Genomic DNA, 25,043 nt, shown 5'->3' on the forward strand with positions numbered 1-25,043 from the left:
GGGGGGGGGGGGAGGAGACTGAGAAGAGATTAAGACTATAGTGTAGAGGAAATGGCCTTATTTAAGGAATTACTGCATAGGCAGCTTTCTCAAAGAGAGGTCAGGAATTGAAATAGATTTTCATCATTTTTGAGATAATTGGATGCAAGGTGGTGCTGGTCTCAGAAATCTTTGACTATTATACTCACATCTGACCACAAGCTCGAGCAGCCTCCTGTGTCTCTTATTTCAGGTTCATATACCTATTCACAGGGTCACTAAGGTGGCACATAACAGCAGGGTTTATGAAAATGCTAAATCCTATTGTTATCACCTTGTCATGTAAGGCCTACGAGAGATACATAGATTTAGTATTAGGTAATTAGGAGCACCTGGCTCAGAAGTTTGTGGGTTGTGGTGATAGAGTAGCTTCTTTAGAAAAAAAATGTTTTATTCATGTACTTTGATTTTTATAGCACAGAGCACTTCCAATAATCCATCTACCACATAGTACTCTCCCTCACAACACCACCAACAGCAAATTGAAGCAAAATACACTGATAGAGTAAAACATATTTCTCATTTATTTTTTTCTTCCATTTCTTTTTTATTGTCAATTCAATGATAATTAATAAGCACAAATATTACAATAGTTAAAAATAACAAAGGATTTTGTATAAATGTATGATCTACTTCTTGGCCTATTTTTAATTCCATATACTATTTTAGAGAATAGTAACAATATACTGTTTTTCAGTCTCTCCTAAATTTTTATCCTTTTGTGTATTTTTAATGCTTCATTGGTGCTTTTTCTTATCTTTGCATTTCTATCACTATCCTCTGATCCACTTGTACCATTGACATAAGTTTTATCTATTTTCTTTTTAAGAAAATTTTCAAACTGTATAATTATAGGTGTTATTATTATCAGCATTATACTGTTAATGTAACCTCTCTAATTTTTTTCTTTTAACTTTTTTAAACCCTTACTTTCTGTCTTAGTATCAAATTAAAGACAAGAACAACAAGGACTAGGCAATCAGTGGTTAAATGACTTGTCAGGGTTACATTCCTAGGAAGTATCTGAGCTCAGATTTTAATTTATGTCCTCTCAACTTCAGACCTGGGACTCTATCCACCATGCTAACCACCTGCCTCTATAACTTATCTTTCTTAATTATTTTCTACAACAAAGAATAGTTTATGAAAGGAAGATCCAGGTATATGTCTTTTTTCTGTGTTTTTTTGTAATCACATAAACTAGCCTAACACCATACTTCGATTTTAAAAAGTCATAACTAAGAATTTTCATGCCCTTTGTAGGCTGAGTTAGAGACAAGGATGTCTCATACAAAACAATGTCTGCATGATTCAAGTAAGAGTAGAAAGATGAACCCGGCCTCAGCCACTTCCCAGCTGTGTGACCCTGGGCAAGTCACTTGACCCCCATTGCCCACCCTTACCACTCTTCCACCTATGAGACAATACACCGAAGTACAAGGGTTTAAAAAAAAGAGTAGAAAGATGGCAGTTGGGGAAATGAGAGACTAGCGAGTTCAAGGACAGAAGAGTTTAGAATAGAGAAGAAGACAGTCATGCACTGAACTTTTGGAGAACAGAAAGTGGGTTCTTGAGATCAATAGAAGACTACAAGCAATTGTGGGTAGAATAGGATGAATTTTAATGAATTTCTGAGTAATGATTGTTAAAGGAAGAGTTGAAAAATGATAATGGGAACAAGGAGTATGATAACTCCAACATCTGTCATCAAACTGGTCAGTCATCAAACATTTATTAAACTTTTCCTATATATCAAGAATTCCACTATGTCATGGGGTTACAAAAGAGACAAAAGTTCAAAGAGATTCATTGTGGGGAGACAAATTATAATAGTACATAGGAGGTAATATGAGAAAGTTATTAGTAGTTGGAAGGACAAAATTTCTTGCAGTGGATAGAGTGTGAATTGATATAACCATTTTGGAGAGCAATCTGCAATTGTCCTCAAAGGGTTATAAAATCATGTATACCTTTTGACCCAGTAATATCACTATTAGTTTTATTTCCTAAAGTGATCAGGAAAAAAGGAAGAGAAACTAAATGTTCTAAACTATTTATAGCAGCTCTTTTTGTAGTGATAAAGAACTCTAAACTGAATGAATGTCCATTATTTGGAGAATGACTAAACAAATTGTGGGATATACTTGCAATAGAATGCTATTGTTCCATATGTAATGATAAAGAAGATGATTAATAAAAACCTGGAAAGACTTATATGCAATGAAGAGTTAAATAAGCAGAATCAAGTAAACATTATACACAGTAAGAGAAATCATGTATGATGATTAACTATGAATGACAATTATTTTTAACAAGATAAGAATCTAAGACAATTCTAAGAGCCTCATGATGAAAAACTTTATTCCCCTCCATGTCAGGAACAGATGGAGTCTAAACCTAGATTGAAACATTCTATTCTTTACTTTATTTCCTCCATTAATTTTTATCTAGTCTAAGCAATGTCTCAATTTTTAGCATAAGTAATGGGAGAATTTGTTTCTCTTGGATCAGAGTTTTTATCATGATGTATCATATATTTATATCAAATAATATTTATTTTATTCTGTTTTACATATTATATTATGCTATATGTATAAATAAAAAATAAATGTTTATGCTTTCAAAAAAGAAAGAGAACATGCCACCATGTTTTGAAAAGTTACAGATATGTGACTTAAGGATAAAACTGGGTTTTGATGAGTCCCAGTACATGAGAGAAAGAGCTCTACAATGGAAGAGGAGTTTGTTAGGAGTTCATCAGTCAGCAAGAATTTATGAATTGCATATTACACTGTGCCTGATACTATACTATGCAGTAGGGATACAAGGAAAGACTAAACAAAAAGAAAATATTCCTTCTTCCCTTCAGGAGTGTATATTCTAAGTGGATTCTTTCAGAGGAAGCATGGGAATGGAGGGTAGGAAATAAGAAGATCTAAGAGATGTATTTTCCTTTAGAAGGGGATCACTGTGAATAAGCAAATATTTATTTTAGCTTATCTCTCAGAAGTTGACCCTTACCTTGTGTAAAGATACTTGCATTGTAAGGAGTTCAAACTTTATAATCTTTGGAGAATGCCTGTCCAATGTCCAGGGATTGTTGTTTACAAACCCTCTCCATTTATCTAATCATTTTTAAAAATTAGTATAGATGAAAAATTAAGTCCTTTAATTAACACAAATCTTCAACTACAAGTAGTTAGGTGTTTTACATTATCTTCCACTCATCTTTGATGAGATGACTAAATTGCCCATTTGTCTCGATCTTACCAAATTTTTTTCTTCCTATACTTATGATGATACTTTTTAAGAAGACAAAATGCATCCCATCTCTCCTTTCTTTGTAAAGAAAGATAGATTTTATTTTTAAAAACAATTAATTGGACCAATTGCTTTTTCTCTTTAATTACATTCACACCCATTCCAAAGCTGTGTTTGGGCTTTTCACATCTCTTTTATATTTGACCAGAAGATGAATGAGGAATAAATATCTAATATTGCATCTTATGTTTCTGATACCAGATTGCTCCTTAAAGCCAAAAAATGAAGAACAAATTATCATGTTTATAAATTAATGTCTTAGCTTTTCTGTTGGAGAGGGAAGATATTGAGGTAGATTATAATTATTTTAGAGACAATAGGATACAAGGTGTTATTGACCTCAGAAAGTTCAGGCTCAGGATTCATCCTATACTCTTATTTCAGGTTCATTCATTAGTTCATAGTGATATTAAAGTGCCCTATATAAGAAAAACTCATGAAAATGCCTGACCTTCTTGTTATAATCTGTTCAATGAGACCTTGGAGAGATACACAAATAACATAATAGTTATTATAAAGGAATAGTTATATCACATGAGCATGATTTCTATTTCTAACCCAGTCATTCTTAGAGAAGGAAATGGCCATTAAAATGGGGCAAAGAAATCCATCAACATAAATTATAGCAAAGTTTTCTAAAGCAGAATTAGTTGCTTTTTGAAGTCCATCTCCAGGAAACTGATAATTTGTGCCAGTAAACACATTTTTCCCCTCTGATGAGTATACAAAAAGGATTTTCTTCATTTTTTCTATCTCCCTTTGTCCTTCCCTCCATCTCTTTTTTCTTACTCATTCTTTTTTCCTCTTTCATTCTTTTCCTCCTTTCCTCTTTTCTTCTTTCCTTCTTTATTTCTCACTTTCTCTCATCTAACTATAAGTATAATAAGAACCCTAACGTACTGAAGTACATTACTAAATTTTATTATTTAATTAAATCTTTTCCCCTTCAACATAATTTTAATAATTGTTTTCAATATAATAATTGGATTTGGGATTGAAAGGGGTCTTCAAAATCTTCTATTTCAAATCCTCAGTTTTCACCATGAGAACACTAAGGCCTAGAGATACAAAGTGATTCACTCACATAGATTTTTACTGGTTGATCCAATCTTCAAACCCAATGCTATTTATACTATATAATCTATTTATACTAAGACAGGAGTTTTTTAACCTGAGGATTATGAATTTGAATTAGAAAAATGCATCTTTATTCTCAAATACTTACTGAAATTTGATTTCTTTAAACTATTTTAAAACATTCATCTGAGAAAGAGGTCTGAAATATTCTTTACAAAAAAAAAGAGATAAAATGAGTCCAAAAATTTTTTAAGTGTCTTGCTCAGGGACTGAGAGTTGCTTAGTATAAGAACTAGGAATTGACATAAAGTCCTTTTACACAAAATATACAACCTTTTCTATTCTACTACTTGTAATTGTTTGTAGTGTCTTGCAGCTTACTTTTACCTATTATATTTCTCTTCATTTCCTTTACAATGACAATTTAGTCTGTGATTTGTTACTCCACAGTTTTCTTTGACAAATTGTGGCCCTTTCCAACTTAAATAATGCCTACTCTTTTCCAATTTCATTCTGCCATTTATCTGCATGGTTTATCTATGATGAAAGTATTGATGGAACAGCTACCTGTTGTCCAGTTAATTGTGTATCATAGTCTGGAAATAAACATTTTTCTCTACTTGAATATTCTTATATTGAGAATTATGTCAAATTATCTTAGTGGTAGTGAATTTGATTATTAGAAGGCTTTGTGCTATGTCTAAAGAGCCATAGAACTGCACATATCCTTTGACTTAGTCGTATAACTGTAGGGTTTATAGGGTTTGTATCAAATACACACACACACACACACACACACACACACACCAACAAAAGACATGAAAAGACTTTTATGAAGTGATGCAAAGAAAAATGAGAAGTAGAAGGAGAACATTATACATAGCAACAACAATAATAAATGATGATCAACTGTGAATGGCTTAACTAATATCAATAAGTCCAGGATTCAAGACCACCCCAAGAGACTCATAAGAATAAAAGGATATACACTGACAAAGAAGGAACAGAATTTAAATGTAAATCAAAACATACCATTTTTTACCTTATTTCCTCTATGATTTTTTCTCTAATGTATTACATTTCTTCTTTCAAAAATTGTGAATATTCAAATATGTATTATAAGATAATATATATATGTAACCTATATCATATTATCTGCTTTCTTGAAGTGGGAATAAGGGTGGGATGGAGAGAGAGAATATAGATTGAAAAATATCAGAAAATGATTAATAAAAATATTTATATGTAATTAAAAAATAAATTATAATAAAAGTAGATTTTGTAATGTTCTAATACTTGAAACAATCAGCAAAATATTCTATTGCAGCAAGAATATCTTGGGGATCCTGATTTTCCAAGAGGATTTTCTAAAGAGTTCTAAGAACCTTTGTTGATCACATATTTCCTTATATACCTCACTTAATTTTAATGACTGAGGAAAACATAACAAAGATATTTCTGTGTCTGTTGTGTTAAAAATGGAATCTGATAGACTCAACATTTTCATTAAAAATACCTTAATGGATAAAACTATTTAAGACTTTATTTTCATCTAAGAAAAATTATATATTCATAATTAATAAACAGTAAATGTTCTGAGTATATTTTAAATGCTTTTCTATCAAGTGTCATTGTAAAGTTGTGATCTGTAACAGAATATCATTTCTAAAATTCTGACTTTTAGCTTCTAATATTTTTCTTACATATACACAGAAAAATGCATAGTTCATTCTCCTAAATATTTTATAAATGTGAGAAATTAAGTATTTGGAACAGACAAAAAATCACAAAGAAAATTTTAGTACATGTGCCAAAATCTATGGCAAAATATGAGAAAATAAAATGCTAGAAAGGACTTTGTAAGCCCCTCCAACCTGAATCAACATATTTTTTTAAACTCTTACCTTCCATCTTGGAATCAATGGGCAACAGAGTGGTAAGAACTAGACAATTGGGGATTAAGTGCCTTGCCTACGGTAACACAGCTAGGAAGGGTCTGAGGCCAGATTTGAACCCAGGACCTCCCATCTCTGGGCCTGACTCTCAATCCATTAAGCCACTTAGAGGGCCCCAATCAACATTTTTTTTAACACTCACTGCAGATTTAAGTATCAAAAGAGAATGATGGAAAATATGATAGAAGATAAAAGAAACAAAAGATCAAAGATTAGTAGTATAGGTAGACAGTGTATATAAAGTGTATGTAATGTATACACATATATACATATATATGTATGTATGGATATTGATGGATGTATGAATATATACATATACACATATATAAATATATGATTTTCTGAAGGTACTGAACCTGATAAACACTAAATAATATACATTCAATCTAAAGCTGAATAAGGACTTGTTGGAAGGCTGTATACTCAATTATTTTTCACATAAGGATCAGACTAGATGGGCTCTGATCTTGCTTTTAAATATAAACTTCTTTGATTTTATCACCATAAATGAAACTGATTTTATCTGGAGTGATGGTAGTGTCTATTTCTTTGATTCTATGTATTTCTTCATTACTCTAATTAAACATCTCTAGTAACTTTTGTTTTAAAGATTCCAATGCTTGCTTAATATTGCTAGTTTGAGAGTTTTATTGAGTGACCAAAAAACAATTTGATGATCAAAATAAGTTTAACTTTATGGTTAAGGACAAAGGCAGCTTCTGGGGACTAAATGCAATAGCATTTATTTTAAAGGAAATACTTTATTAATATAAGTCTTCATTGAATTTTTTTTTGGTTGACTCCTAAGTAGAACTCAAACTAATTCTCTTGTCTACTTTCCAATTTTGTCTCCCATTCAATTTATCTTCTAAAAATCAGCATTCAGTAAATAACAATTGTAGTACTTTTTCCACACATGTTATAACAATAGAAGTCAGCAGAGAAATAAGATTGTGTGTGTGTGTGTGTGTGTGTGTGTTTACATATTTCCATTTGAGACACTGTGTGGCTTAATGGGTTGGAAGCTCAGGGGACTCTTGAGGTCTAATACCTTCTCTATTGCTGAGGCTTCCAAGGCAATCAGCAAATCACTTAACCTCTGTACTTCCGTTTCTCCATCCATAAAGAGGTTTATTATTAATTATCACCATCAGAACCATGAAAATGATATTTTAAATAGGCTTCCCACATGTTGCTCAGAGTGTTTCAGGCCCTGGAAATGGTTTTGAAGAACTATGAAAGTAGAGCTAATATGTGGGAAAGCACTTTGTAAATAGCAAAACAAAAGATGAATGCAAGTGATTCACATAGTATTCATGCTGACATATAAAAGGAGAAATATATATTGGAGAATAAATATAAATCTTAGTTATTTCTCTATTTATCACTTCTAATGAATGAAAGTCATTAAATAATATAGTATGTAGATCAGTTTTGCTCATGCAAAGCTTCTCTATTCCCTCAAGAATGCGTCCCCCCTTTTTTAAATTGGAAGAGAGATGAGTGCTCTTAACAGTCATTTCAACATCTAAATACCTCATAGATGAAGCCAACTGAAAGAATGGCTGGCAGAGGAATTCACTGTCCCACTTCATTCAGCAAAGGCCCAATACTCTGAGAGTTGTTAATGGAAGTACTCATTCTTTGCCAAGCAAGCTTCTGGTTGAAAGAGTTTTGACAACTACTGAAATAGACAACATAGCAAGTGTTTTTTTAATCATTTCTAATGTAGTTTTTGTAAAAAATATCTTTAATTCACTCAATGGTAGTGTTGTAAGGATTACTTAGTTATTAGTTTATATATAGTTTATGTGGACCTAGCAGGAAGTGCTGGAGAATTCCAAGATGGAATGAAGAAGCAGGAAGTGTTTTCTGGTTCACTGAGAGAGACTCCATGGAGGTTGGGACAAGCTGAAACTGACCCTAGGAGCCACCAGTTTACCAGTGATCCTGTGGAAAGATTGTCATCTACTTGTGGGAGATTTTGGTAGAGACTGCTAATCCCAACCTGAGTTTCAGGTCAACTTGGGCTGGGTCAGCTCCCAGAATCTGCCCACCTAGAAGAGTAGAGCAGGTGGTCCTGGAGGAGCAGAAACACCACTGGAGTGAGGCTGGACACTACTGTGAGGATATCCACTTCAGTCTTTGCTAGTCTCTGGGCCCTGTCTTGCTTAGGTCTCAGTTAGTGTAGATAAGTCCCTTCCCTGACCCTGGGCTTGCCCTTGCTTGTAGTCTGAAGTGTAGTTGCCCCTGTTTCCATCCTTTATCTTAGTTGACCCTGATTAAAAGTGTTATAAAACTCTTGCCTTTACTTTGCTGGTTTCCATAGGCCTAGTCTAGATACTGCAGTGTGGCAGTTGGGCCTAACTGCCACTTCAGTAACAGACAACCCCTTAGCTGTTAAAATCTAGTCTCCCAATTTGTTTGGTCCCTCCTTCTATCACTCATGTCACCCTCACACCCTTCTGGACCCACATTTTAATATTTAAGCCTACTTCCCTGGTTATTCCCCATTACAGTAGGCATTCACATGTGTTTATACATGCTCAATTTTATTATATATAGCACAAATAATACATAATGTGATATATATCTGTGAACATATAATTGAACAGATATAATCTGAGACATCCTATAGGTTTAGTATGTTCAACATATATGCTTATTACATATATGCTATATGTTCAAATATATTATATCATCTACTACTCATCCTATATAATATATGATACATGTAATGAAAATACTGAAGTACTTCTCTATTTAGATTAGATTAGATAGACATAGAAATACACTGAAAGACAAAATATCTGACAGGCAGACATTCAGACAGACAGGCAGAAAGATAGGCAGATAGTAGACAGACAGATAGAAAGATAGATAGATATAGATAGATAGAACATATAAATTAGAATTCTATTGAATAAATGTACATTTTTTAAAGGAATGATGATACAAAAAGATGATTCTAAGGTGGAAATACTTTTGAGTGAAATCTTCTCTGATGTTTTTACTTTAACATATATTTTTATAATTGTTATTTATTTGGATTATAATTTATATTGGTTTTAATTTTCTCAATATATCCCCAAAGATTTTATCAAGGATTTTTGGGCTTAAATAATAATTTAGATTTTTATAATATTCTAAGTAGATACAATGTTTTCCTCACATTAATGCCCTAAGATGGAAAGTAGTGACTATTACCAAACTTTGCTATTATTTTATTTAAATTTTTACATCAATATTAATTTCTCTGTTTTTGCTCTTCCTGGTTCAGCTGTCAGTACCATATTTGTGTCATTGATCTAAGGCACAGAGAAAATAGATTACTGGACCATAAATTTAAAGCTAGAAGAGACCTTATAATACAATAAATTATAATGACTTCCTCTTCTACGTGAAAAATCTACAGTTAAGAGAAGTTATCATTTGCCTAGATTCAAATAGTTCATTGTTTGAGAAAGGATTTTAACTCATACCTAAGGAGAAAATTTATATCATTAAGTTTATATATTAACAAATTAGGGAGGGCAGAGGCTAATGAATTGGGTGTGCAACTTAAAAAACTAGAAAGCGAACAAATTAAAAATCCCCAGATGAAAACTAAATTAGAAATACTAAAAGTCAAAGGAGAAATTAATAAAATCTAAAGTAAAAAACTATTGAATTAATAAATATGACTAGAAGGTTGTATTTTGAAAAGAACATAAATTAAACAAAGTACTTGTTAATCTAATAATAAAAGGAAAGGAGAAAACCAAATTAACAGTATAAAAAATGAAAAGGGAGACCTCACCTCTAGTGAAAAGGAAATTAACGTAATCATTAAAAACTATTTTGCCCAATTTTAGGACAATAAATATAGCAATCTAGGTGATATGGAGGGATATTTACAAAATCTTTTTAATGAAATGTAAATATATTTACAAAATATAAATTGCCTAGATTAACAGCAGAAATACTTAAATAATCCAATATCAGAAAAAGAAATTGAATAAGCCATCAAAGAACTAATTAAGAAAAAATCGCCAGGGCCTGATGGATTCACAAGTGAATTCTATCAGACATTCAAAGAAAAACTAATCCCAATACTATACAAATTATTTGACATAATAAGCAAAGAAGGAATCCTGCTAAATCCCTTTTATGATACTAATATGGTACTGATTCCAAAGCCAAGCAGACCAAAAACAGAGAACGAAAACTATAGACCAATCTCCTTAATGAGCAGAGATGCAAAAATCTTAAACAAAATATTAGCAAAAAGACTCCAGCAAGTGATCTTTAGGGTTATCCATTATGATCAGGTGGGATTTATACCAGGAGTGCAAGGATGGTTCAACATTAGGAAAACCATCCACATAATTGACTATATCAACAGTCTAACAAACAAAAACCACATGTTTATCTCAATAGATGCTGAGAAAGCCTTTGACAAAATACAACACCCATTTCTATTGAAAACACTAGGAAGTATAGGAATAGAAGGACCTTTCCTAAAAATAATAAACAGTGTATATCTAAAACCATCAATATGCATCATATGCAATGTGGATAAATTAGAAGCATTCCAAATAAGATCAGGAGTGAAATAATGATGCCCAATTTCCCCTCTGTTATTTAACATTGTACTGGAAAGACTAGCAATAGCAATTAGAGAAGAAAAAGAAATTGAAGGTATAAAAATAGGCAATGAGGAGTCTAAGCTATAACTCTTTGCAGAGGACATAATGGTCTACATAAAAATCTTAGGGAATAAACTAAAAAGGTAGTAGAAACTATCAACAACTTTAGCAAAGTTGCAGGATACAAAATAAATGCACATAAATCATCAGCATTTCTATATATTTCCAACACATCAGAGCAGGAAGAGTTAGAAAGAGAAATTCCATTTAAAATCACCCTAGATAATATAAAACACTTAGGAATCTATCTGCCAAGACACACACAGAAATTATACGAACACAACTATGAAACCCTTTCCACACAATTAAAACTAGATCTAAAAAATTGGTTTGCATTTCTCTAATTATTAGAGATTTAGAACACTTTCTCATGTGCTTATTGATAGTTTTGATTTCTTTATCTGAAAATTTCATATTCATGTCCCTTGTCCATTTATCAATTAGAGAATGGCTTGTTTTTTTTATACAATTGATTTAGCTCCTTTTATATTTGAGTAATTAGAACTCTGTCAGAGTTTTTTGTTATAAAGATTTTTTTCCCACTTTGTTGTTTTTCTTCTGATTTTGGTTGCATTATTTTTGTTTGTACAAAAACTTTTTTAATTTAATAATTTAATTTTGTTCTTCATTTCTTATGGTTTCATTACAAACATATATCACAACTTGTTCAGCCATTCTCCAATAGATGATTATACCTTCATTTTCCAGTTCTTTGCCACTATAAAAAAGTAGCATGTTTGTACAAGTAGGTCCTTTCTCCTTTTCTTTGATTTCTTGGGTATATAAACCCAGTAACGAGACATACAGTTTTAAAGCCCTTTGGGCATAGTTCCCAATTACTCTCCAGAATTGTTTAATTTATTCACAATTCCACCAAAAGTTTATGAGTGCCCCAGGTTTTTCAAAAACCCTCCAACATTTATCTTTTCTTTTCCTTTCTAGTGATATTACTCAGTCTGATACATATGAAGTGATACCTCAGAGTGGTTTTACTTTGCATTTCTCTATTTAATTGTGATTTGAAATATCTTTTCTTATGACTAAAGATAGATTTAATTTATTCATCTCCTTTAACTTGTGTCAATTGGGTAATGCTTTTTATTTTATTAATTTGACTAAGTTATATATTTGAGAATAGAGAACTCTGTCAGAGCTAGTTGCTATAAAATTAAATATTCCATTATTATATTGTTAGACGATCCAAATATTTTTATTTATGTTGCTGTCAGAAATGGCTTAAGGCAACACATTTTAAAAAATGAACATAGATTAAGAAAATTATAGAATCAGAAGTTTATTACCAATGGATTTCTTAATGATTACCTAGTTTTGAGTGCTCTATTTATGAATGAGGAAAAATTACTCCTCTGAGGTGGTATATGGATTCTTACCTTTGTTCTTTTTCAAATTCCAGAATCCCAAGACCAGTTTGAGAACTTTATTATAAAGTATGTCTTCCACAATATGAGCCTGAAATGAAATTTCTCCTAATCAATTCATTAGTTTTACTTCTTTTATCAGAATAGATTATATATGCTGCCATATTCCAGATGTTTACTTCCTTTTCTAATGATTTATGAATGATCCCTTGCATAGTAGTAAGGAGTTTCTTTTTAATCTATTCATCTACTTTGTAGCACATAATTTGGATCCTCAATTGTAGAATTCAGTCATCTAAATGGTTACTACTTGAGACATGATAAGGTGACATTCTCTGACTCAAAAGCTGAATAAGATGATACCATATCCCAATATGGTCGCCTTCCATATATTCTGTATTTATCCTGTATTTTCTGATTTAATGGAATTCCCATTAGAATGTAAATTTTTGAGGGCATGAGATTTTTTCACTTTTTATTTATAGCTTCACTGGCACATTGTAAGGGCTTTAAAAGTACTTGTTAATTGAATTAAATTATTCTTTTTGCCACCCACATTTTTATTATTCATTTACATAAAAATTTAATCAAAATCTAATGATACAAGGAACTGTATTGAACACTAGGGTCATGGAGACAAAAAAGAAGTTGTTACTGTCCTGAAGAAGTTCATATCCTTTGGCCAGAATATAAAAATATATGCAAATAATGCAAACTCATTTGAGGAGGGAAATGGTACTAACATGAAAGGCTTCCTTAAAAATTAGTTGTATTTTTAATAGTAATTTTAATGGTGGAAAGGAGAAGAGAATCCATTAATTGTCATAATACATACATTTCTTTGATCTCAATGAAGGGTAAAAAGTATTTGGTAATGAAATAGGTAGAAGTAAGTATATAAATAAGGTAAATTTATTGAACATAAGGTATACAAATTAAAATATTTTTGATGATCACTCACAAAAAAAATAAAATTAAGCCAGTATTGATTGAGGAGAATATTCTTCCTTGTTTAAGGATAAAAGGTAGGGTCAAATAGATTCTTCTCTAAATAGAGAATTTAAAGGAATATGTTTTCATTTTACCTTTGTTATTCTTTTTTCCTATTAGGTAATTTTTGAATGAAACATAAATTTATGAATGAAATTAAGCTCTCTGAGCAATGAAAACAATGTCAACAATTATAAAAAATAATAGTGATACCAATTCACATTTATGAGGTACTCTATTTTTAATAAATGTTATGCACATATTCACTATTTATATAACCTTGAGGAGATTTATGATTGGAAGTAAATAAGTGGATCAGATTTGAGTCAACAAACAGATAAGGATCATTTTGTGAAAAAAATTGAAGTTATATAGATAAGTTGATAATTTATTAGCTATCAGTTGTATCAGAAAAGGACATTACAAGTTCTATATATATAAAGGACAGCCAAACACTTTGATCATTAGCAAGTTTATTGGAAAAGAAGCCTTATCCATGATCATACCATGGTTCAAAATAATGTAGCATCTGACCCTGAATTAAGAAGTGCAACTGTAGAAGAAATGAGGGAAAATGAATAGAAGGGCTACTTAAATGGTCAATTGATAGAGGTGATAAGGGGAGGTAGAGCCAAGATGGTGGCAGATTAGCAGCTGCCTTCTGAATTTTCTTCCAAACGATTGCTATAAAACATCTCAAAATGATAGTAATGAAAACTAGACAAGTAAAGGAGCTCTGTCACTGGAAATAGTATTAATGGTGGGCAGTGACTGGGATTCCCGTGATATAAGTGGGCAAAACTGCACTAATCAAAGTGCAAGCTTATCATCCCTCCCCCACACCACCTACCATGCCAGAGTTAGAGGGATGGCCAAGGCAATCCATAAATTCTCAGGGGCTAACTGAAAGCACCACAGACTTACCCCTGAGGGCAGTGCAAGGTCTTGGCAGCAAGGTTCAAGGCTAAAGAGCACAGAGCTCAGGTAGCAGAGTGCAGAGCTTTGGTTGGGATATGACTGTACATAGCTGAGGCAGTAGATCCTAGAAAGATAGCCACAGGGCAAAAAGCTTTAAAGTGTGCATTACACAAAGAACATCACATATATACCTGCTCTAATTCAGGTTTCTGACAGGGAAGAGAAGATATTATAAAGGCAAAGCACAATGAGACAGAATGTAAGAAACAATGACCATGAACATGCAGGAACCCCAATCCATGAGTGGCAAAATGAATAATCAACAGCAAAAAAAAATTCTTGATCCTGGATAATTTCTAGGGATAAAAAGGGCAAAATACAGAAGTGACAGTAGAGAATGACAAATGAACAGACACATCCAAACTTTCCAAAAAAAATGGAAATTGGTCACAAGCTCTTAAGGAACTCAAAAACAAGTTTAAGAACCAAGTACAAAAGATGGAAGAAATATGGGAAGAAAAGTAGGAAAAAGAAATGAAAGTAATATAAAAAGAAAATAACAGCTTAAAAGTCAAAAGTGGCAATATGGAAAAAGAGGTACAGTAATCAAATGAAATAATAAGCAAAATTGAGAACAGAATTGACTGGCTGGAAGCCATGAAAAGTAGGACAGACCAAACCAAATAGGAAAATCAAAAGATCATAACTGAAAATCAATCTTTAAAGATGAGAATTGGATGAGTAGAAGCTAATGATCTCAAGAGAAAATAAGAATTAAGAAAGCAAAAAAAAAGAATGAAAAAATAGAAAGACACATAAAATATTCCATTGAACAGAAAAAAGACCTGGAATAAAGATCTAGAAGAGAAAATTTGAGAACTATTGGCTTATCTGAAAGCCTGGAATGACAACAAAAATGTCTTGACATCATATTATAAGAAATTATCCAAGAAAACTGCTCTTATATTCTTGAACAAGAGGGCAAAATAGACATTGAAAGAATCCATAGATGATCTCCTACATTAAATTCTCAAAAGACAATCTCCAGGAATGTTATAGCCAAATTCAAAAGCCTTCAGGTCGAGGAAAAAATACTGCAAATGTTCATAAAGAGACAATTCAGATTTCAAAGAGCCCCAGTCAGGCTTATACAAGATCTAGAAGCTTCCACACTAAAGGACCACAAAGCATGGAATGAAATATTCAGAAAGGCAAGAGGATTGGTCTACAAACAAGAATCACCTACCCATCAAAATTGACTGTATACTTCCAAGGAAAAATATGGCATTTAATGAAATAGAAGACATCTAAGCATTCCTAAAGAAAAGACCAGAACTAAATGGAAAATTTGATATTCAAATACAAAATTCAAGAGAACCTTTAAAAAGGAAACAGAGTAGAAAAAAATAAGGACTTCAATGAGGTCAAGTTGATTATATTCCTATATGGAAAAATATATCTATAACTCTTAAAATTAATTTTTATAATAATAAAATAATAAAAAATAAAATAATAATAAAATTATTTTTATTATTACTGTACAAAGGCAAAATATTCATAGGCAGAAGTTATATTATTAAGCTGTTTAAGATGATATGTAGAGACAGAATGAAACAGAAAAGAAAGACCAAAAGGGAGATAAAGAACATCTGGGGCACTGGGGGTACAGGGGAGAAGAGTCAGTAAGAAATTGTAGCAGGGAGACAAGAGCAAGCCACAGCCACCCACCCCACATCCAAGGTTCAAGAACCTATGTCCAAGGCAACATCCAGACCCTGAGATTCTGCTTGGGTAAAGAGTGGTAAAAGTCAACACATACCCCTTGAAATTTCAAACTAAGGAGAAGTCTGGAGCCCTAGCTCAGGAAATTCTAGTCTGGTCTTGGGATAAGGACTTAGTTCACACTTTGGGGTGGCTGATAGTACTAAGTACTAAGTACTGATCTTTTTGCTTAAAGCTCAGGGCAGGTCTCCAAGGCAGGACAATCAAAGGTATAACTGATTGGATCAAGAACAGTGAGACCAAAAACTTAAGCATAAGCCTGGAGCTAGAATTTGATCAGCCCCTGACATGATCAAGATCAGAGTGAGATCAAAAGTTTACATCTAAGCCTTAGTCAAGTCTTTAAGCTATCACCATTTCAAGGGTCAATTGAATCAGCAGGGGGCAGGGATTTTAAGAGCTTTCAGCCCTCAGACCATCATATCATCTCCCCCAAGCCTACCTACAATTAGATAGGAAAAATGAGCAAACAATAAAACAAGCACCTAACTCTAAAGAATTGTTATAGAGACAAAGAGACATAGACACAGAAGGGGACAATGAAAGCAAAGGAAACACACCCAAAGTCCAAAAGAAAAATATGAATTAGATGCAGATTTTGGAAGAATTCAAAAAAGACTGCAAAAAACAATTAAGATAGGCAGAGTAAAAATGGGAAAGAGAAATTAAAGTAATGCAAGAAATAGGCCAATTAAAAAAAGAGAACCAAAAACTGATAAAGGAAAATCACCTCTTAAAAATCAGAATAGAGCAACTAGAAACAAATGATTACATGAGAAATCAAGAAATAATCAAGCAGATTCAAAGGAATGAAAAAACAAAGAAAACTTGAAATATCTTATTGAAAAAACAAATGACATAGAAAATATCTGGGAGAGATAATTTGAGAATTATTGGACTATCTGAAAGCCATGATCAAGAAAAAATACTGGACATCACCTTACAAGAAATTATTGAAGATAACTTCCCAGAAAACCTTGAAAAATAAAATAAAATTAAAATTGAAAAAATTCACAGATCACCTCCAGAAAGAAATCCTCAGATGACAACTTCTAGGAATATAATAGCTAAATTCAAGAGCCACCAAGTCAAAGAAAAAATACTTCAATTAGCCAGAAAGAAATAATTCAAATTCAATGGAACTACAAGTAGGATCACATGGACAGAGAGGTTTCTACATTAAAAGTTCAAAAGCCATGGAATATGACATTCAGGAAGGCAAAGTTTTGGGTTTACAACCCAGAGTCACCTATCCAGCAAAACTGAGCATATTCTTTCAGGGGGAAAATGGACATTTAATAAGATAGAAGATTTCCAAGAGAAGGTAAACAAGTAAGAGAAAATTTAAGGAACACATTAAGGTCAAAATGTTTATATGTCTACATGGAAAGAGGATTTCTGTAATTCTCAAAGATTACTCTTAATGGTAGAGAATATAAAAGGAATTTACTCAGAAAGAGGATGAAGAAGTAAGCTTATTATAATGATATCATCTACATGATGATATATGGTGATATGATGCACATGTGAATGTGATATATAAAATGGCATATGTGTATGATATGATATGTATGCAAATGAATGATGTGTAAAGAAAATTAATCAAGGACTAGAAAAAAGAGTTGCATTGAGAGAAAAGGGAAGGGGCAATTAGAATGGGGTAAATCATATTACATAGAGGCATGAAAAATTATTATAGAGAGGGGAGGATAAGGATGGTGACTGGCAATGCTTAAACTTTACTTTCATTGTAAAGAGCTCTGAGAGGGTAAAAGAAATATACTCAGTGGTGTATAGAATTCTATCTTAGCCCACAGAGAGGTAGAAGGGGTATAAAACAAGGGAAGAGGGAGGTAATTGGAGGAATGGGGAAGTGGGAGGGGTGACAAAAAACAAAATACTTGTAAAGATTAATAAAGAAAAAGGGAAAATAGATAATTTAAAGGAGATAATATTGTGGAGGGCAATACACAGTTAATAATCATAATGCTGAATGTGAATGGGATAAACTAACCCACAAAATGAAAGCAGAGAACAGACTAGATTAAAAAACAGAATTCTATATGTTGTTTACAAGAAACACATTTGAGACAGGGTGACACACACAGATTCAATGTAAAAGAATGGAGCAGAATTTATTATGCATCATATAAAGTTAAAAAGAGCAGGAGTAGCAATCATGATACCAGACAAAGTTAAAGTGGAAATTGCTATGATTAAAAGAGTAGGAAATTAAAATTAAAAGGAAGGAAATTACATTTTGCTAAAGGGTACTATAAACAATTAAGTAATATAATTATTAAAAATTTATGCATTTATGTATAGCATCTAGATTTCTAAAGGAAAAATTAAAGGATCTCAAGAAGGAAATAGATTGTAAAACCATATTAGTTGGGGATCTGGCAAGGAAACAGCTGGAGGAGAGAAGCAGAGAAGAGGACAGGCTGGTTGCAGCCTTCAGTCACCACAACTCTATCTTGGGCCTCTGCCTATGGACATTTTGGCCTCAGGGCACATTCAGTTCTACAGATCAGCTCAACTGGCTTAATCCAGAGAAAAAGTGTCCAGAGGGGCAGAGGTGCTCAGTCTCACTAAACTGGCAGAAAACCAGAGGGGTAAGTTTGCACCATGAGCACCTTTCAAATGAACAATTATAACTAATAATCAAAGTATCTTTCTCTGATCTTCAAATAAGATTAATTGTCTTTTGTGCAATTAAATTTATTAGTTTTTATTTATTTTTGTTACTGTTGGATATACTCAAACTATGAGCTATATGAGGAGATTGACTATGTTTATTTGATTTTCCTAATTTTCAAATATATCTTGATGAAGATTTTAAGTGCTGGTGATTCTTGATCATTATTTAGTGAATTGATTCAACATCTGAAACATTTAATTTTAGAATAATTATAAAGGAAGCATAAATAATATGTTTATCAAAATTTTGGATGACAGAAAAGGTGGCAAGTGGCAATAGTAGGTGGTATTTTGTTTTCTGGAATTTCTTATTACTAACAACATCTTTTATTAGAAAGAACTAAATTCAAATTCAGTCTCAGACACTTATTACCTGTACAATCCTGGGAAAGTCATGGAATTTCTGTGTGCCTCATTTTTCTCATCTGTAAAATGAGGTAATACCACCTACCTCCCAGGTTTATTGAGAAGGCTAAATGAGATAATAATTATAAAGGACTTATCACAGTGGCTGGCACATAATAAGTACTATATACAGCTTTATTACTATCATAATTTATTATTCCTATTCCATGTGAAATTAGAAGCTATGGTCAATGAAACAAGTGATGTAATTAGAGATCCTCCAAGTTCTTTACCATGTAGAATTGTATTATATCATTGACTTAGTCATAAATCCTGATATTTCCTATAAGATTCTCAAGGATTCACTTTTTATAACAAGGAATAAAATGATTCAGATATCAGTAGTTCACATATTAGAAATATCTAACATATATAAACAGTGATTTATACATACCCACAACCCTATCTTATTTGGGACAAAGTTTTCATAGCTATAATTTTACAGTCTTCAGCTTTCATTTTAATTGTTTTTTAGTTACATTGTCCTGGACAATTTATATGTTAATTTATTGGTTCTCCTTACTTCCCTTTGCATCATATTATATATGTCTTTCATGCTTTTCTTTCTAATTGTTTCTCATCACTCAACAGTTTTTTTCCCCCCATGGTACCAACACCTGTTTAGTGATTCTTGAGTTGAATGTCTACTTTGTTTCGAGTTCTTTGTTACCATAAAAAAATGATGATATAAATATTTTGGTGAATATTGTCCTTGAAAAAATTTACTTGGGATATTGTTAACATGCCATGTCCACATCATTCTTTGATCTATCCATCCATCCATTCATTCTTTCATTAATAATCACTTAGTAAGTAATTGCTATTTGAAGAATCCTGTCCTTTGAAGATAACAACGTATTTCCAAATCTTTGTAAATTATTGAAGTAAATGTATTTATGTATTATATATAGCACATTGTGTATGACATGTAAATCTAATACATATAACAAATATACACATATGATACATATGTATATAATTGACATAAACAAACATGTATAGTACTTATGCTTTTATTAAGTTTCCTTGTGATTTACTTTTTTCTTTCCAAAAATGAAAAACATGTTTCTAGGCATAGGAATTTTCTTTTTTTTCTTGCAATAAAAACATTGCATTGCTTTTGTGGAAATCAAGCCATAACTTTTGTGTCCAAATTATAATCACGAATACCTATTTTTAAAAAGTCATTTGCTGCTCCATGCTGCTCCATGGTCTTTAGAAAAAATTATTTTCCTTCCTTTTAATCTATTTGTTCAAATAGATATGGTACTGGCTGAATCAGTTTCCATTTCCTTTACAAATCAAAATAGCTTTTGTCAGAGAAAGTACCTTGGTTAAAAGAACAATCAATCGTAATAAAGAGAAAGACAAAACTAACTTTACACATTTAAAAACATTCTTTATTCTCCATACAGAAATGTCATCTCATTTTTCAGTAAGTCCCAGAACAGCTGGCATATAGGGCTCCATCAGAGCACATGAATCAATAGACCAAACAAGTTACATAGTAGTAGTTTATGCATCAAAAATAGTTGTCTATTTTTATGAGGGGCATCATGGAAATCAATAGATTCGCCCAATCCGCAACTATTCCCCAAACCACTTTCTGTATTACGGACTCAAAGCACTGTAAACAAATTAATAAATTTCTCAGGACTCTTGTTTAGTGTCCTCATGAATTCTAATGGATTCCTATCTCTGCAAAATCTAGATCTATTTCTTAATTTCCTTGGTGTATGCATATACATTATTGCAAAGACTACATACAATGAATAGGTTATTTAAGCACCTACTTCACTAGATACTTCTAGTTTTAATACAGAAAATATAGGAATTCCTCTGTTAAAACATTCAATATATAATTTTTATCCTATTGTTGGAACACTGGGCAAAATAGTTTTCTTATACAGACTGCAGTGACGAGTCTTATAATGTCAGTGAAGCACACACTGTGAGGATGCCATTAGAAGACATCCAATCTATGCTGACCTAATAAAGCAGCAATTAGATAACTTATATCTGCATAAGCTAAAGTTGACAAGAATGGTTAATTACAAAATGTCTGACTTTCACTTTATGTTGAGAAAATTACTATATTGAATTTCTGATCTTTCTTTGGTGGTATTATGTATGTGTTTGTGTTTGTGTGATTGTGTATATGTCTGTGTCTTCATGTATATGAGAATTTGCTTACTTAAATATTGAAAATATATTTGTTAGATGAAATTCACTTATGCTAAAGTAGATCCAAATGTGTTAAAGAAGATACGAAATCTTAATTTTATTCATAACGTCTCTAATGTTTGAGATCAATAATTTTAATTGAGTTTGTCTCTATAATTTGAGATATCCTCTGTTGTTTCAGATAGTCTTAGCATTTAATGACATACACATTAGTGAGGTAAGTGTCTAAGGTAAGGCAGCTTCACCTGTACATATTCTTGTCAACAAAATGAATACCATTCCTTTGTAAATTATTATATCATATCTTCATCTTCCTCCATTTGTTGTTCTACTTGATAGCCTCATTGGATAGCTAGACACAGTTGCTCTTGAATATATAATCAGTCCTCCACATTTGCCTTGCTTGACTTCAAACATTCCCATTATTTTATTAGTAACCTCATTTTCATTTGTACATTGGCAATTGGGTGCACATTTATGGCTTTTCTCAGAAGAGGGAAAATAAAAAGAGAGGTTCCATTTGAGCAAGTTTGTCGAGTGTCTGATATCCTACTAGGCACTTTACTGGTCTTATTCACCTTAATGTAAAGAGCTTCCATTACATTCATTGCATATTTTCATTGTTTGCCTTATAAACTCAAATTTTGTGGCAAAATTATATTCTCAAAACATAGGACAAGTACTATGGGCTTTAAGTCCTAGAGAGCAAACTCAGAGATGCTGCTTAGTGAGAATAGTATTCTCTATAGAGCTCCAAAAGAGAATTGGAAAAAAAATGGAAAAGAGGTTAAAATTGTGGGCAAAATGAGATGGTGGTTATTCTATCCCTCTTGCTGGTGCTGCCTTGGCTGAAAATGAAAACTCCATTTTCCTCAATGTGTATTCCAGGCTGAATTTCCCTGGGCAGTCAGACCAGGCTATGGAGTCACCCCAGAGATGTGCTTTTCATCTTGGAACAGTTCAGTCACTAAAAGGGAGATTAGAGGTGGGGCAGGTGGCCCTTTTCTTTTTTTTTTGCCTTGGGGTTCTTCTGACATCTCAGCCTCTTCCCCTTCCCAACCAGTCAGGCATTGTCTCTCCTCTCTACTGCTTTTTATGGGTTATTTCATAGTTACTGTGTTAGAAAAAAGTACATATTATCAGAATTAATGTTTTGTTACAAAGAATTGCATGCAGGAAAGGTGTATTTCCATCAATCTCTATGAAAAGATTGCAGTTTTGGGTGGTTGCTGAAACCTAACCCCTTATTTTCCAAAGGTTATAAGTAATAACATTCATTTTTTTAAAATTTTATGTCATTTTCTATGAATATTATGCTGCAAAAGTTGAAAATTTATTGTATACAGTATAGCCAAATATTTAGTTTGTCCATTCATCCATTTTTCCCATTTTAAGGTACTTCTATCTATACACATATGAGAACTTCTCAGTCCATTCACAATAAAAAGTCTCTGATTTCCAGAAATGGAGGAGAAAGAAAAAAAAAGGTTTGTGCTTCCATGTTTCCCTCTAATTCTTCTATGATAAGCAAACAATATAAACAGAGTTGAATATATATCCTCACCTAATGCTTTACAAAATATATGTGATTATTTCATTTACTGTAATTTTGCAGGGTGTGGAAAATATTATTCTAATTCCAAAAGTGAATACTATGGCAAGTGATTAGCTTGACCACTATACTAACTTCAAGAAGGAATCAACTGTCCTCCTTGCATATTTCTTTGGTTTAAGTGGCACTCTTGAATGATGCCATTTCCCCCCTCTTTCCCCAGTTGTTCACATGACAAATCAGTTTAGGCATAATTGATATTTATGGGGCAATATTTATCTACTTTTTTTTCACAGCCCCATTAAGCTAATCTAAGAGTACATAATCTTACTATATTCAGAAGATATACAACAGACTGCTGAGCTATTTGAAGCTCAGTATGTTAATAAACATAAGCTATATAGAGCTTTGTTGCTTTCTTTTTGTAAATAAATGTAGTTAGTTCATCTTTAGTTCAGTTCAGTCACATGATAAGATGTGCACACAAGTTAGGCTATTATAAATACATAGTGAAGGTTCAAGATACAAGTGATATCGGAGAGGGGGTAACAGTGCTTCCAACTTGTAAGAAAGCCTTTCCAGAAGAGTTGTAACTTAAAAGGAACTTTGAAGAGAGAAGTATGGGTGAGAAAAAGAACACTAAAATTTGAGTCAATGAACTTGGTTTTAATTTCTACCTCTGTTTACTATTTAACTTGGGTTTCACCATATAAACTAAAATATAAGAGGGTTAGACTAGATGAACTTGCAAATTACTTCTGTCTTTCAATTTTAGACATAAGATCTCAAAAGTCTTTCAACATATTAAGATAGTAAGAAAATGTGTGTCAGGAAGGGAAGATGATTTCTCAGAGATATCTTAATTAGAAAATGATTCAAAGTCCACTTTAATAAATATGAATAATTTGTGTAATTGAGAAGAAAAGTTAGGTTGAAGTTAGATTATGGAGGGCCTAAAGTGTAACCATGAAAAGTTTGAAATCAGGAGATCAATGTAAGGATGATAAATAAAAATGTGTTTATTTAATGCATCAATTATTATATTATTATATTTATATATCTTATTTACATCATCTATTAGAATTATTACATACCAATCTACTACATTACTGTTATATAACAATCATTAATTATATTATGATATATTCTTATTAATTGAAATATATTTATTTTAAAGTTTATAAAGTTCTCTGCATACCTCAGTATATGATAAATACAACATTCCTTCAGCACATATACTCAAAATATGATTATCCTCATTTTACAGAAGAGTAAACTTAAAATGATGGTGAATTTCTTACCTTTTGAGGCCAGTAATTTCATTTTTGGACAATTTTTTTTCTCTTGCAATATGCATCATTATAATTTCCATCCAATGGATAGTAGAATATGGACTTTGAATGGACATTAGCAATTGTTCATGTCTATTGTTCATTTCACTTATCTTCTCATTTTACATGTGAGGAAATAGAAAGACAGAATGTGTATGTATGTATTCTTATGGGGAAAACCAGAGGAAATAACTTAAATATTATATATGGGTTCAGAAGTGTGTGTAGGAGACAGGAATGACAAAAGATGGGGACTTAAGTTAGGGATACAGGGTTTAACTGTTAAGGAAAATGTCTGTTGACAGAAGTGACAGTTAGTCCTGTCACTCTGCACTATCTAGACAAGGGGCTTGTGGAAACTAGCAAGCAAATGACAAGAGTTTATAACAAATTTAATTAAGGGTACTATGGTAAAGGATGGGAATAGGGGTTTCTATACTTCTAGACTATGGGCAAACCACAGGGTCAGGGGAGAGACCTACACTCAATTGAGACCTAAGCAAGGCAGGGCCCAGAGAATAGCAGGACTGAAGTGTTCATCCTCACAGCAGGGTCCTGACACACTCCAGTGATGTTGCAGATCCTCCAGGACCACTAGCTGTGCTCTTTCAGGTGGGTAGATTCTGGAAGCTAATCCAATCCAAATTAACCTGCAACTTAGGTTGAGATTAATAGTCTCTACCAAAATCTCCCACAAGCTGATGACAGTCTTCCTTCTGGAT

The sequence above is a fragment of the Gracilinanus agilis genome, chromosome 6, assembly GCF_016433145.1.
Source record: "Gracilinanus agilis isolate LMUSP501 chromosome 6, AgileGrace, whole genome shotgun sequence".
Taxonomy (NCBI): Eukaryota; Metazoa; Chordata; class Mammalia; order Didelphimorphia; family Didelphidae; genus Gracilinanus; species Gracilinanus agilis.